General features: G+C 44.5%; 1 protein-coding gene across 1 annotated transcript in view; it reads left to right on the top strand.

Annotated features, from left to right (window-relative positions):
• Positions 1-15,635, top strand: part of LOC139275140 (paraspeckle component 1-like) — a 126,453-nt gene that overhangs the window by 106,374 nt on the left and 4,444 nt on the right. The gene's annotated exons all lie outside the window — the stretch shown is intronic.

Genomic DNA, 15,635 nt, shown 5'->3' with positions numbered 1-15,635 from the left:
ATCCCACATTTGGAACAGTGCCAACAATAGAATAACCACTTGTGTACTGGACTTCTGTTCCTATTTCTTATGTACATAAGTTGTCCTTTTTAGGAGACGAGGAAAAATGGGTTTGATGTAATCACATGTTCCTTAGTTATTGCTTCAACCTATTGCCTGTAAATCTGTATGGTATGGGACTCACTCCCACAGGTTTTCACTCTGCTTATGTTGCTTAATTTAATTGATCTCTATATTTATCATTACAGTACTTGAATATAAACTATTTCATAATGTGAATGCAAAGATCATTTAATTTTGGCATGGGTGTTGAGGCATCGCATTCCAGATTTGTATTTTGAGATATAGGAGTCAACACCTTTTTTAAAAAAAAATATTAGCCCGGAATTTGCAGTCAGCAGTGACCTCGAAGAAAGCTGCCCACAAAGTACTTGCAACCCCTGTGGCGAAAGCTAGCTTTCTCAATCTTGATTTGATTGTAGCGCTATCAAAAGGGGATCCCCAGCATACATTAGCAGTGATGTCTTTGAGTTCTCTAAGTAGCCAATCACATTGAAGAATTCTCAGACGGCAAACCATGAAATAAAAAGCACTGATTATCATTCCACTTTATTTAGCTCTCTAATTTTTTTAATATAGAGAGATGTTTTTATTCCTTCATGGGATGTGGGGGTGGCTGGCAAGGCCAGTATTTATTGCCCATCCCTAATTGCCCTTGAGAAGATGGTGGTGAGCTGCTGCCTTGAACCGCTGCAGTCTGTGTGATGAAGGTACACTCACATTGCTCTTGGGGAGAGAGTTCTAGGATTTTGACACTGAAAATGAAGGAACGGCAACATTCCAAGTCTGGCTGGTGTGTGCCTTGGAAGGGAACGTGGAGTTGGTGGTGTTCCCATGTGCCTGTTGCCCTTGTCCTTCTCGGTGGTAGAGGTCGTGGGTTTGGGAGGTGCTGCCTAAGAAGCCTTGGCGAGTTGCTGCAGTGCATCTTGTACACACTGCAGCCATGGTAAGTCGGTGATGGAGGGAGTGAATGTTTAAAGTGGTGGATGTGGTGCTAATCAAGCGGGCTTCTTTGTCTTGGATGGTGTCGAGCTTCTTGAGTGTTGTTGGAGCTGCACTCATCCAGGCAAATGGAGAGTATTCCATCACACTCCTGACTTATGCCTTCGAGATGGTGGAAAGGCTTTGGGGAGTCAGGCGGTTAGACACTTGCCGCAGAACGTCCAGCCTGTGACCTGCTCTTGCCACAGTATTTATGTGGCTGGTCCAGTTAAGCTTCTGGTCAATGGTGATTCCCCAAGATGTTGATGGTGGGGGATTCTGCAATGGTAATGTCCAGGGGCATGGGTAAGACTAACTTGTTGGAGATAGTCACTTGAAGTGGCACGAATGTTACTTGCCACTTATCAGCCCAAGGTCTTGCTGCATGTGGGCATAGACTGCTCCATTTTCTGAGGAGTTGCGAATGACAATGAGCACTCTGCAATCATCCGTGAACATCCCCACTTCTGACGATATGATGGAGGGAATGTCATTGATAAAGCAGCTGAAGATGGTTGGGTCTAGAACACTGCCCTGAGGAACTCCTGCAGTGATGTCCTGGGGCTGTGATGAGTGACCTCCAACCACCACAACCATCTTCCTTTGTATTTGGTATGACTCCAGCTAGTGGAGAGTTTCCCCCCAGATTTCCCGAGGGCTCCTTGATGCCACACTCGGTGAAATACTTCCTTGATGTCAAGGGCAGTCACTCTCGCCTCACCTTTGGAATTCAGCTCTCTTGTCCTTGTTTGGACCAAGGCTGTAATGAGGTCTGGAGCCGAGTGGTCCTGGCGGAACCCAAACTGGGCATCAGTGAGCAGGTTATTGGTGAGTAAGTGCTGCGTGATAGAACTGTTGCCGACATCTTCCATCACTTTGCAGATGATTGAGACTGAACGGGAAGTAATTGGCCGGATTGGATTTGTCCTGCTTTTTGTGGACAGGACATAACTGGGCAGTTTTCCACATGGTTGGATAGATGTCAGTGTTGTAGCTGTATTGGAACAGCTTGGCTAGAGGTGTGGCTAGTTCTGGAGCACAAGTCTTCAGCACAACAGCCTGGATGTTGTCGGGGCCCATAGCCTTTGCTGTATCCAGTGCAATCCGCCGTTTCTTGATATCATGTAGAGTGAATCGAATTGTCTGAAGACTGGCTTCTGTGAGCATAGAAGTTTACAGCATGGAAGGAGGCCATTTCGGCCCATCGTGTGCATGCCAGCCAACAAGAGGCTATCCAGCCTAATCCCACTTTCCAGCTCTCGGTCTGTAACCCTGCAGGTTACGGCACTTCAAGTGCACATCCAAGTACTTTTTAAATGTGGTGAGGGTTTCTGCCTCTACCACCCTTTCAGGCAGTGAGTTCCAGACCCCCACCACCCTCTGGTGAAGAAATTTCCCCTCAAATCCTCTCTGAACCTTCTACCAATTACTTTAAATTTATGCCCCCTGGTTGTTTACCCTTCTGCTAAGGGAAATAGGCCCTCTTTATCTACTATATCTAGGCTCCTCATCATTTTGTACACCTCAATGAGGTCTCCCTCAGCCTCCTCCTGTTCTAAGGAAAACAAACCCAGCCTATCCAATCTGTCCTCGTAGCTAAGATTCGCCACTCCCGGCAACATCCTCGTGAATCTCCTCTTTACCCTCTCTAGTGCAATCACTCCTTCCTGTAATGTGGTGATCAGAACTGCACGCAATACTCCAATTTGGCCTAACCAGTGTTTTACACAGTTCAAGCATAACCCACCTGCTCTTATATTCTATGCCTCGGCTAATAAAGGCAAGCATTCTGTATGCCGCCTTCACCACCTTATCCACCTGGCCTGCTACCTTCAGGGATCTGTGGGCCTGCACTCCCAGGTCCCTTTGTTCCTCTACACTTCTCAATGTCCTACCATTTAATGTGTATTCCCTTTCCTTGTTAGCCCTCCCCAAATGCATTACCTCACACTTCTGTGGATTAAATTTCACTTGCCACTGTTCACCCACCTGACCAGTTTCTTCCTGCAGTCCACAGCTTTCTTAATTATAACCACAGAGCCTATTTTGTATCATCTGCAAACTTCTTAATCGTACCCCCCTATATTCAAGTCTAGATCATTGATGTATACCACAAAAAGCAAGGGACCTAATACTGAGCCCTGCAGAAGCCCACTCGAAACATCCTTCCTACCTCAGCCAATTTTGGATCCAACTTGCCACTTTGCCCTGGATCCCATGGGCTTTTACTTTTGTGGCCAGTCTGCCATATGGGACTTTTATCAAAAGCTTTGCTAAAATCCATATACACTACATCATACGCACTGCCCTCATTGATCCTCCTGGTTACCTCCTTGAAAAATTCAATCAAGTCAGTCAGACACGACCTTCCCTTAACAAATCTGTGCTGACGATCCCTAATTAACCCGTGTCTTTCTAAATGTAGATTTATCCTGTCCATCAGGATTTTTTCCAATAATTTTCCCACCACTGAGGTTAGGCTGACTGGCCTGTAATTACTTGGTCTATCCCTTTCTCCCTTCTTAAACAAAGGTACATCCCTGTCTGGAGTACAAATAAAATGGGGAAGATGGCTCAACCGTGGCTAACAAGGGAAATTAAGGTAGTGTTAAATCCAAGGAAGAGGCACATAAATTGGCCAGAAAAAGCAGCAAACCGGAGGACTAGGAGAATTTTATAATACAGCAGAGGAGGACAAAGGGTTTAATTAGGAGGGGGAAAATAGAGTATGAGAGGAAGCTTGCTGGGAACATAAAAACTGATTGCAAAAGCTTCTATAGCTATGTGAAGAGAAAAAGATTAGTGAAGACAAACGTAGGTCCCTTGCAGTCAAATTCAGGTGAATTTATAATGGGGAACAAAGAAATGGCGGACCAGTTAAACAAATACTTTGGTTCTGTCTTCACGAAGGAAGGCACAAAGAACCTTCCGGAAATACTAGGGGACCGAGGGTCTAGTGAGAAGGAGGAACTGAAGGAAATCCTTATTAGGCAGGAAATTATGTTAAGGAAATGGATGGGATTGAAGGCCGATAAATCCCCAGGGCCTGATAGTCTGCATCCCAGAGTACTTAAGGAAGTAGCCCTAGAAATAGTGGATGCATTGATGATCATTTTCCAACAGTCTATCGACTCTGGATCAGTTCCTATGGACTGGAGGGTAGCTAATGTAACACCACTTTTTAAAAAAGGAGGAAGAGAGAAAAAAGGGAATTATAGACCGGTTAGCCTGACATCAGTAGTGGGGAAAATGTTGGAATCAATTATTAAGGATGAAATAGCAGCACATTTGGAAAGCAGTGACAGGATCCAAGTCAGCATGGATTTATGAAAGGGAAATCATGCTTGACAAATCTTCTGGAATTTTTTTGAGGATGTAACTAGTAGAGTGGACAAGGGAGAACCAGTGAATGTGGTGTATTTGGACTTTCAAAAGGCTTTTGACAAGATCTCACACAAGGGATTGGTGTGCAAAATTAAAGCACATGGTATTGGGGGTAATGTACTGACGTGGATAGAGAACTGGTTGACAGGATGCAGAGAGTCGAGGTAAATGGGTACTTTTCAGAATGGCAGGCAGTGACTAGTGGGGTGCCGCAGGGCTCAGTGCTGGGACCCAAGCTATATACAATGTACATTAATGATTAAGGTGAAGGAATTGAGTGTAATATCTCCAAGTTTGCAGATGACACTAAGCTGGGTGGCAGTGTGAGCTGTGAGGAGGACGATAAGAGGCTGCAGGGTGACTTGGACAGGTTAGGTGAGTGGGCAAACGCATGGCAGTCCTTACTACTCGGGGGATCAAGGGTTATGGCGAGAAAGCAGGAAGGGGGTACTGAAGTTTCATGTTCAGCCATGAACTCATTGAATGGCGGTGCAGGCTAGAAGGGCTGAATGGCCTGCTCCTGCACCTATTTTCTATGTTTCTATGTATAATTTGGATAAATGTGAGGTTATCCACTTTGGTGGCAAAAACACAAAGGCAGAATATTATCTGAATGGCGACAGATTAGGAAAATGGGAGGTGCAACGAGACCTGGATGTCATGGTACATCAGTCATTGAAAGTTGGCATGCAGGTACAGCAGGTGGTGAAGAAGGCAAATGGTATGTTGGTCTTCATAGCTAGAGGATTTGAGTATAGGAGCAGGGAGGTCTTACTGCAGTTGGACAGGGCCTTTAATGAGGCCTCACCTGGAATATTGTGTTCAGTTTTGGTCTCCTAATCTGAGGAAGGATGTTCTCGCTATTGAGGGAGTGCAGCGAAGATTCACCAGACTGATTCCCGGGATGGCAGGACTGACATATGAGGAGAGACTGGATCAACTGAACCTGTATTCACTGGAGTTTAGAAGGATGAGAGGGGATCTCATAGAAACACACAAAGTTCTGACGGGACTGGACAGGTTAGATGCAGGAAGAATGTTCCCAATTTTGGGGAAGTCCAGAACCAGGGGACATAGTCTAAGGATAAGGGGTAGGCCATCTAGGACTGAGATGAGGAGAAACCTCTTCACTCAGAGTTGTTAACCTGTTAAATTCCCTACAGCAGAGAGTTGTTGATGCCAGTTCATTGGATATATTCAAGAGGGAGTTAGATATGTCCCTTACGGCTAAAGGGATCAAGGGGTATTGAGAGAAGGCAGGAAAGGGGTACTGAGTTGAAAGATCAGCCATGATCTTATTGAATGGTGGTGCAGACTCGAAGGGCCAAATGGCCTACTCTTGCATCTATTTTCTATGTTTTTAAGTATCACATTAGCAGTTCTTCAATCCTCTGGCACCACACATGAAGCCAGAGAGGATTGGAAAATAATGGTCAAAGTCTCAGCTAGTTCCTCTTTTTTGCTTCGTTTAACTTTCAAAGCTGCTAAGCCCCTTAATACCTCCTCTGTAGGTTTATTTCATCTAATATCATCACTCCTCCTCGATAGCAGTGTCTGCATCGCCCCTCTCTTTTGTGAAAACAAACGCGAAGTATTCATTAAGAACCATACCCACATCTTCCGCCTCCACACACAGATTACCCTCATGGTCTCTAATAGGCCCTATCCTTTCTTTAGTTTATTCTCTCGCTCTTAATATATTTATAAAACATCTTTGGGTTTTCCTTGATTTTATTTGCCAAAATAAATTTTCATGCTCTCTGCTTTCCTAATATCCCTTTCGATCTCGCCCGTGAACTTTCTGTACTTGAGAGATTCTGCAATATTTAGCGCTCTGTATCTGTCAAGCTTCCCTTTTTTTCTTTATCCTACGCTGCATGTCCCTAGACATCTAGGGGACTCTAGATTTGTTAGTTCCACTCTTTTTCTTTCAAGAGCACATATCTGGCCTGAACCCTGCGGATTTCCTCCTTGAATGCCTCCCACTGTTCTAACACTGATTTACCTTCAAGTAGCTGTTTCTAGTCCACTGGCTAAATCACCTCTCAGCTTAGTAAAGTTGGCTTTTCCCCAATTTAGAACTTTTATTCTTGGTTTAACCTTGTCCTTTTCCATAGCTACCTTAAATCTAACTGAATTATAGTCACTAGCACCTAAATGTTCTCCCAATGATACCCCTTCCACCTGCCCAGCTTCATTCCAGAAAACGAAATCCAGAACCGCTCCCTCCCGCGTTGGGCTTGCTATATACTAGCTAAAAAAGTTCTCTTGAATGCATTTTAGGAATTCCGCATCCTCTATCATAAGAACATAAGAATTAGGAACAGGAGTAGGCCATCTAGCCCCTCGAGCCTGCTCCACCATTCAATAAGATCATGGCTGATCTGGTCGTGGACTCAGCTCCACTTACCCGCCCTCTCCCCGTAACCCTTAATTCCCTTATTGGTTAAAAATCTATCTATCTTTGACTTGAAAACATTCAATGAGCTAGCCTCAACTGCTTCCTTGGGCAGAGAATTCCACAGATTCACAACCCTCTGGGAGAAGAAATTCCTTCTCAACTCGGTTTTAAATTGGCTCCTCTGTATTTTGAGGCTGTGCCCCCTAGTTATAGTCTCCCCTACCAATGGAAACAACCTCTCTGCCTCTATCTTGTCTATCCCTTTCATGATTTTAAATGTTTCTATAAGATCACCTAGTTGAAATCCCCTCCTATTACTGCCCTATAGTTTTTGCACTTCTCAGAAATTTGCCTACATATTTGCTCTTCTATCTCCCTCTCAGTTCGAACCATATGGCCTCGTTTGATGATCCCTATAACATATCATCCCTCCTCACAGCTATGATAGTTTCTTTAATCAATGGTGGGAACCTCAGGAGAAGGTCGATATGGATCATCCACTTGGCACATCTGGCTGAAGATGGTTGTAAACGTTTCAGCCTCGTCTTTTGCACTCGCATGCTGGGCTCTGCCATCATTTGAGGATGGGGAGATTCCTCCTACCGTTAGTTGTTTAATAGTCCACCACCATTCACGACAGGATGTGGCAGGACTACAGAGCTTTAATCTGATCTGTTAGTTGTGGAATCGCTTAGCCTTATCTATAGCATGTTGCTTTTGCGTTTTAGCATGTAGCTTCCCCAGGTTGGCACCTCATTTTTAGGTACACCTGGTGCTGCTCCTGGCATGATCTTCTACACTCTTCATTGAACCAGGGTTGGTCCCCTGGCTTGATGATAATGGTGGAGTAAGGGATATGCTGGGCGATGAGGTTACAGATTATGGTGGAATACAATTCTGCTTCTGCTGATGGCCCACAGTGCCTCATGGATGCCCAGTTTTGTGCTGCTAGTTCTGTTCTGAATCTATCCATCTAGCATGGTGGTAGTGCCACACAACATGATGGATGGTGCCCACTGTGAAGACGGGACTTCGTCTCCACAATGACCTGTGCGGTGGTCGCTGCTACCAAGGCTGTCATGGACAGATGCACCTGCGACAGGTAAATTGGTGAGGAAGCGGTCAAGTAGGCTTTTCCCACGTGTTGGTTCTCTCACCATCTGCTGCAGGCCCAGTCTGGCAGCTATGTCCTTCAGGGCTTGGTCAGTAGTGGTGCTACGAGCCATTCTTGATGGACATTGAAGTCCCGCACGCAGAGTACATTCTGTGCCCTTGCTACTCCGTGATTGTTCCAAGCGGTGGTCAACATGAAGGAGTACTGATTCATCAGTTGAGGGAGGGCAGTAGGTGGTAATCAGCAGGAGGTTTCGTTTTCCCTTCATGGGGTCCGGAGTCAATGTTGAGGACTCCCCAGGGCGACTCCCTCCAGACTGTATAACACTGCCGCCACCCCTGGTGGGTCTGTCCTATCAGTGGGACAGAACATACCCAGGGATGGTGATGGAGGAGTCTGGGACATTGGCTGAAGGTTTGATTCTGAGAGTATAACTCGGGCTGTTGCTTGACTGGTCTGTGGGACAGTCTCTCAATTTTGGCACAAGTCCTCCGATGTTGGTGAGAAGGACTTTTCAGGGTCGACTGGGCTGGGTGTCCATAGCTGGTGCCGAGATTAATGCCGGGTGGTGTGTCCGTTTTTTTAATTCTTGTTTTTCATAGCGATTGTGTACAACTGAGTTGCTTGCTCGGCCATTTCGGGGGGCAGTTAAGAGTTAACCATATTGCTGAGTCACATTTAGGCCAGACTGGGTAAGGACGGCAGATTTCCTTCCCTAAAGGACATTAGTGAATCATGGGTTTTTACGACAATCATGGTCATGGTCACCATTACTGATACTAGCTTTTTATTCCAGATTTATTTAATTAACTGAATTTAAATTCCCCAGCTGCTGTGGTGGGATTTGAACTTGTGTCTCAGGGACATGCACATGGGGTCAAGGTAGAAATGAAATATCATAAATGTTAAATATATATTTTTTGATTTTAAATATCTAGTCATTTTTATCATGGAGAAATTTGACATTCCACAAATAGAAAATTAGTTTTTCAAGGCCAAAATGGTTGTTCAGCAGTCAATAAACATTAAAATCCCAGATAGACCTATTTGAACAAGGCTTAACTTTTTATGAGGTGTTTAACAGTGCTATTGGAGTAGAAAAGGGGAGGTTTTCATCAGTTCAACTGAGTTCGCTGATTGCTGGGTACGGGGAGTTCCACAGCGCAGCCTCTGGTGGAGCAGGGAATGACTGACCGCAGCTTCAGAATTTCCGCGTTCATCTGTGCATGTGCTAAATCCTGAAGTTATGGTTCGTTTCAGAGGGGTACTGATGGTGAACACCGACAGTTTTGCCTTTATTACTACTGCAAAATCTGGGCCTTTAACGATAAAAGATTGGAAACAGTGGAGCAGCTATGAAATGAGGTGCTAAAGAAACAGCCTGTAACAGTGAGACATTGAAACCATGGGGGCGGTTTCATTCATGGAATGTGGGTGGTCTTGCTAGGCCAGCATTTATTGCCCTTGAGAAGGTGGTGGTGAGCCACCTTCTGGAACTGCTGCTGTCCATTGGTGAAGGTGTTCCCAGTGCTGTTAGGGAGGGAGTTCCAGAATTTTGACCTAGCGACGGTGAAGGAAATGCAATGTATTTCCAAGTCAGGATGTTGTGTGACTTGGAGGGGAACTTGCAGGTGGGGGTGTTCCTAGGCGTTTGCTGCCGTTGTCCTTCTAGGTGGTAGAGAACGTGGTTTTGGGAGGTGCTGTTGAAGTCTTGGTGAGTTGCTGCAGTGCATCTTGTAGATGGTACACACTGCAGCCACATTGGCACCCCATCCACCACCCTAAACATTCACTTCCTCCATCACCGCTGCAATAAGTAGGCTGCTTGGAGTCAGGAGGTGAGACACTCGCTGCAGAATACCCAGCCTCTGACCCGCTCTTGTAGCTACAGTATTTGTGGCTGGTCCTGTTAAATTTATGGTCAATGGTGACCCCCCAGAATATTGCTGGTGAGGGATTCGGCAATGGTAATCCCATTGAATGTCGTGGGGCGGTGACTAGATACTCTCTCTTGTTGGCGATGGCCTGGCACTTGTGTGGCACGAATGTTACTTGCAACTTATCAGCCCAAGCGTTGTCCAGGTATTGCTGAATGTGGGCATGGACTGCTTCATTATCTGAGGAGTTGTAAATAGAACTGAACATTGCAATCATCAGCGAACATCCTCACTACTAACGTCATTGATGAACTCCTGCAGTGATGTCCTGGGGCTGAGATGATTGGCCTCCAACAAACACAACCATCTTCCTTGGTGCTCGGTATGATTCCAGCCAGTGGAGAGTTCCCCTCCTGATTCCCATTGACTTTGATTTTACTAGGATGCTTTGATACCACACTTGGTCAAATGCTGCCTTGTCAAGTTCCTCATTTTTAGCAATCATTTCTTGTGTCTGTTTGGACCAAGGCTGTAATGAGGTCTGAAGCTGAGTGGGTGATGACATTGGTAAATGTAAATGCTTGTAAGATTGGAGGTCACCATTCACAACATTTGACTTGATAGCTGCAACTAATGTCAGTATTATGAATGTGACATTTTTAATGAGCACCGTTATTGACCAATTGAACAAATACTTCTTCGGTTCTGTCCTCACGAAGGAAGACACGAATAACCTTCCAAATGTACTAGGGGACAGTGGGGCTAGTGAGAAGGAGGAACTGAAGGATGTCCTTATTAGGCGGGAAATTGTGTTAAGGAAATTGATGGGATTGAAGGCTGATAAATCCCCAGGGCCTGATAGTCTGCATCCCAGACTACTTAAGGAAGTGGCCCTAGAAATAGTGGATGCATTGGTGATCATTTTCCAACAGTCTATTGACTCTGGATCAGTTCCTATGGACTGGAGGGTAGCTAATGTAACACCACTTTTTAAAAAAGGAGGGAGAAAAAACAGAGAATTATAGACTGGTTAGCCTGACATCAGTAGTGGGGAAAATGTTGGAATCAATCATTAAGGATGAAATAGCAGTGCATTTGGAAAGCAGTGACAGGATCGGTCCAAGTCAGCATGGATTTATGAAAGGGAAATCATGCTTGATGAATCTTCTGGAATTTTTTGAGGATGTAACTAGTAGAGTGGACAAGGGAGAACCAGTGGATGTGGTGTATTTGGACTTTCAAAAGGCCTTTGACAAGGTCCCACACAAGAGATTGGTGTGCAAAATTAAAGCGCATGGTATTGGGGGTAATGTACTGACGTGGATAGAGAACTGGTTGGCAGACAGGAAGCAGAGAGTCGGGATAAACGGGTCCTTTTCAGAATGGCAGGCAGTGACTAGTGGAGTGCCGCAGGGCTCAGTGCTGGGACCCCAGCTCTTTACAATATACATTAACGATTTGGATGAAGGAATTGAGTGTAATATCTCCAAGTTTGCAAATGACACTAAACTGGGTGGCGGTGTGAGCTGTGAGGGGGATGCTAAGAGGCTGCAGGGTGACTTGGACAGGTTAGGTGAGTGGGAAAATTCATGGCAGATGCAATATAATTTGGATAAATGTGAGGTTATCCATTTTGGGCGCAAAAACACGAAGGCAAAATATTATCTGAATGGCGGCAGATTAGGAAAAGGGGAGGTGCAACGAGACCTGGGTGTCATAGTACATCAGTCATTAAAGGCTGGCATGCAGGTACAACAGGCGGTGAAGAAGGCAAATGGCATGTTGGCCTTCATAGCAAGCAGATTTGAGTATGGGAGCAGGGAGGTCTTACTGCAGTTGTACAGGGCCTTAATGAGGCCTCACCTGGAATATTGTGTTCAGTTTTGGTCATCTAATCTGAGGAAGGACGTTCTTGCTATTGAGGGACTGCAGCGAAGGTTCACCAGACTGATTCCAGGGATGGCTGGACTGTCATATGAGGAGAGACTGGATCAACTGGGCCTTTATTCACTCGAGTTTAGAAGGATGAGAGGGGATCTGATAGAAACATATAAGATTCTGACGGGACTGGACAGGTTAGATGCGAGAAGAATGTTCCCGATGTTGGGGAAGTCCAGAACCAGGAGGCATAGTCTTAGGATAAAGGGTAGACCATTTAGGACTGAGATGAGGAGAAACGTCTTCACTCAGAGTTGTTAACCTGTGGAATTCCCTGCCGCAGAGAGTTGTTGATGCCTGTTTATTGGATATATTCAAGAGGGAGTTAGATATGGCCCTTTTATGGCTAAGGGGATCAAGGGGTATGGAGAGAAAGCAGGAAAAGGGTACTGAGCGAATGATAAGCCATGATCTTATTGAATGGCGGTGCAGGCTCAAAGGGCCTACTCCTGCACCTATTTTCTATGTTTCTATGTTTATTCTGTATCTAAACAAATTGCCATTGTTGATCAACTAAATCAATTCTGAAAGTGACCGGTTTGCTTGAAAAATTTACATTTCCATTTCGATACCTAGCTAGTTTTCAAGTAATACCTTGTATGGAACTTTAAAAAAATATATTGTTTTCATTGAACAGTTACTTCGATTTACCTCAGAATTCGTATTTAGTTTTCCCTTTTCACCTTTATCTGGAAGATGTCCTGATTACATTGCCAACATTTCTGTGAAACTCAAAGGCTAGGATAGAATTGTGCTCAAGAAAAAAGTTTTGTTTTGTAGTTGATTCTGAATTATGGGGATGGGCACGGGGCATAAGAATGCAAGACAGACAGACAGATAAAGATCTACAGAAGGGCTTTGACGGAGTTTGCATGTAGCCAAATAAATACAGATGTGTACAAGGTATTACATGTTGAAAGAAAGAATGGCGTTGAACTAGCTTGGAAGAGGTTTAAAGAAATCTGGGAGTGATTGTAAATGCAGCACTTAACCAGTCATTGTGGTACAGCAATCAAAGCAAATGGAATATTCAGCTTAATTACCAAACTACGAGTACAAGTCGGAGCCAATGATGCTGAAGCTGTATGGTATATGGTATGACGGATAAGGCATATATGTCCAAACCCTGGAGACAGTGCTGAGAATGGGCACAAACCAAGTGTCAAAGGACTTGAGTTAAGCAGGGCTAATAAAGCTGACTGCTCAGCTTTGAAACAGCCTCAACTCTGTTCTTCAGACTCCAGCCTCTTCATTCTGCCATTGGTGGCCATGCCCAAAGCTGCCCAAGGAGTGGTCTCTGGAATTTTCTCCCTAAACACTCTACCTCACCACCTCTTTCTCCTCCTCAAAACTCACCCCTCTGGCCAAGGTTTTGGTCACTGCTTCTAATCTCATTTTCCTCATGCATTTCTGAAGCGAGTCGAGATGTTTTTCTATATTAAAGATGCGCAAATATAAGTTACATTGGTGGTAAGGCAAGTAAGAGGGGTGCTATAAAGGTATATAAAATACGAAAGAGAATATGATTTTAGCCATTACTACACGATAATGGGATCTGATAGAAACTGGTAAACGGCAATTTCAAGTCTGATTGCAGGTGGCATTTCTTCAGTGATCAATACCTAGAATGTTGGTATGGTAGAACAGGCAAAGACTGCAAAATCATTCATTAGGTAGTTAAATGTGATGGATAAACTGCATATTTTTATGGAATGGTGAACAGTAAATATAATGCCTTTAATATAACAGAAAAACATTCCAAGGTGGTTCACATTGGCATTATCAGACAGAAGTTGACAGTCAAAGGAGGAGATATTAAAAAGGGTAACTGAAAGCTTGGTCAAAGCGGTGAGCTTTAAGGAGGAGAGGCAGAGAGGTTTAGGGAGGGAATTCCAGAACTTAGGGCCTAGACATCTGAAGGCACAGCTGCTGACGTTGGGGTGAAGGGAGTGGAAGAGGCCAAAATTAGACCAACGCACCGTTCACAGATGGTTGTATGACTGGAGAAAGTTACACAGATAGGGAGGAAACAGGGCATCTAGGGATATGAACACAAATATAAGACTTTTCAATTGGAGACATTGGAAACTGCAAGGATTGGGTGATGGGTGAGCAGGATAGAATATGGGCAGCAGAGTTTTGGATAAGCTAAAGTTTATGGAGGATGGGAGGCCAACCCGGATAGCATTGGTATAGTTGAGTCTAAAGGTAACAAAGGTATGGATGAGTGTTTTTGCAGCAGATGGGCTGAGACAGGCAATGTTACAACAGTGGAAGTAGGCACTTTGGATGATGATGCCAAGGGGCAGTGTGTAGATGAGGTAAGAGATGGCCCAAGGATAGATCCTAATGGTCACCAGAGGTAATGGTTGGGTGGAGAGGAGAAGAAAGAAGTGAAAACATTGCTAGAATTGCTCTGATTATGATTTGATAGGTAAGTTTGTACAGGTGCCGAGTGAGAGCAGTGCTACTCAGCTGGACAACAGGGAGTGGTGTTGGAAACGTATGGTGTGGTCAGAAGGTCAAGGAGGCTAGATGTACCACAGTCTCAATGTAATTTGTGACTTTTTTGATTAGGAGTTTCAGTGCTGATTGCAGTTCAAATGTGGCGTTGCATGAAAGATGAGTGGATTTGAGAGTTACCAAAGTTTTGAGCACTTGAGAGGAACATAAGAACAAGGAACAACAGTAGGCCATACGGCCCCTCGAGCCTTCTCTGTCATTCAAGATCATGGCTGATCGGATCATGGACTCATCTCCACTTCCCTGCCTACTCCCCATAACCTCTTATCCCCTTATCGTTTGAATAAATTTGAGACAGAAATAGAGTTTCTTAATGTCCCAGCTTGCACAGCTCTGAGGCAGTCAATTCCACAGATTTACAATCCTCAGAAGAAATTTCTCCTCATCTCTATCTTAAATGGGCGGCCCCTTATTCTAAGATTATGTCCTTTTAGTTCTAGTTTTCCCCATCAATGGAATCCACCTTGTCAAGCCCCCTCATAATCTTATACGTTTCAGTAAGATCACCTCTCATTCTTCAGAATTTCAATGAGTAGAGGCCCAAACTACTCAACCTTTCCTCATAACCCCCTCATCTCCGGAATCAACCTAGTGAACCTTCTCTGAACTGCCTCCAAAACAAGTATATCCTTTCGTAAATATGGAAACCAAAACTGCACGCAGTATTTCAGGTGTGGCCTCACAAATACCCTGTATCGATGTAGCAAGACTTCCCTGCTTTTATACCCCATCCCCTGTGCAATAAAGGCCAACATTCCATTGGCCTACCTGATCACTTGCTGTACCTGCATACTATCCTTTTGTGTTTCATGCACAAGTACCCCCAGGTTCCACTGTGTGATAGTACTTTGCAATCTTTCTCCATTTAAATAATAACTTGCTCTTTTGATTTTTTTTCTGCCAGAGTGCATGACCTCACACTTTCCAACATTATACTCCATCTGTCAAATTTTTGCCCACTCACTGAGCCTGTCTAAGTCATTTTGCAGATTTGTTGTGTCCTCCTCACACATTGCTTTTCCTCCCATCTTTGTATCGTCAGCAAACTTGGCTATGTTACAAAAGGGAGGTTGGAAATGTGGTGGCAATTTGCAAGGACCAAGATGTCAAGGGTTTTTTTTTTGGCAGTGATGAACTATTACAATTTTAACTAGGATGTGGGCCGGTAAGGAGGTTGGATGGTTAGTAGTTTTAGTGGAAAGAGAGTCAAGGGAGCAGGAAATTGGCCTCATTAACCAGAAGAACTCGAGTATGAACTCGAGACAAACTAGAGAGGCTGGAACTATGGGAGGTTTGGTTTGGTGGTTGGGTGCTATGCAGTACAGGCAGCTGAACAGATGGTCTCAATCTTGGTGAC

Source organism: Pristiophorus japonicus, chromosome 10 (assembly GCF_044704955.1).
Source record: "Pristiophorus japonicus isolate sPriJap1 chromosome 10, sPriJap1.hap1, whole genome shotgun sequence".
In the NCBI taxonomy this organism is placed as follows: Eukaryota; Metazoa; Chordata; class Chondrichthyes; family Pristiophoridae; genus Pristiophorus; species Pristiophorus japonicus.
Note: the sequence above shows the minus strand (reverse complement) of the source record. Positions and strands in the feature narration are given on the sequence as shown.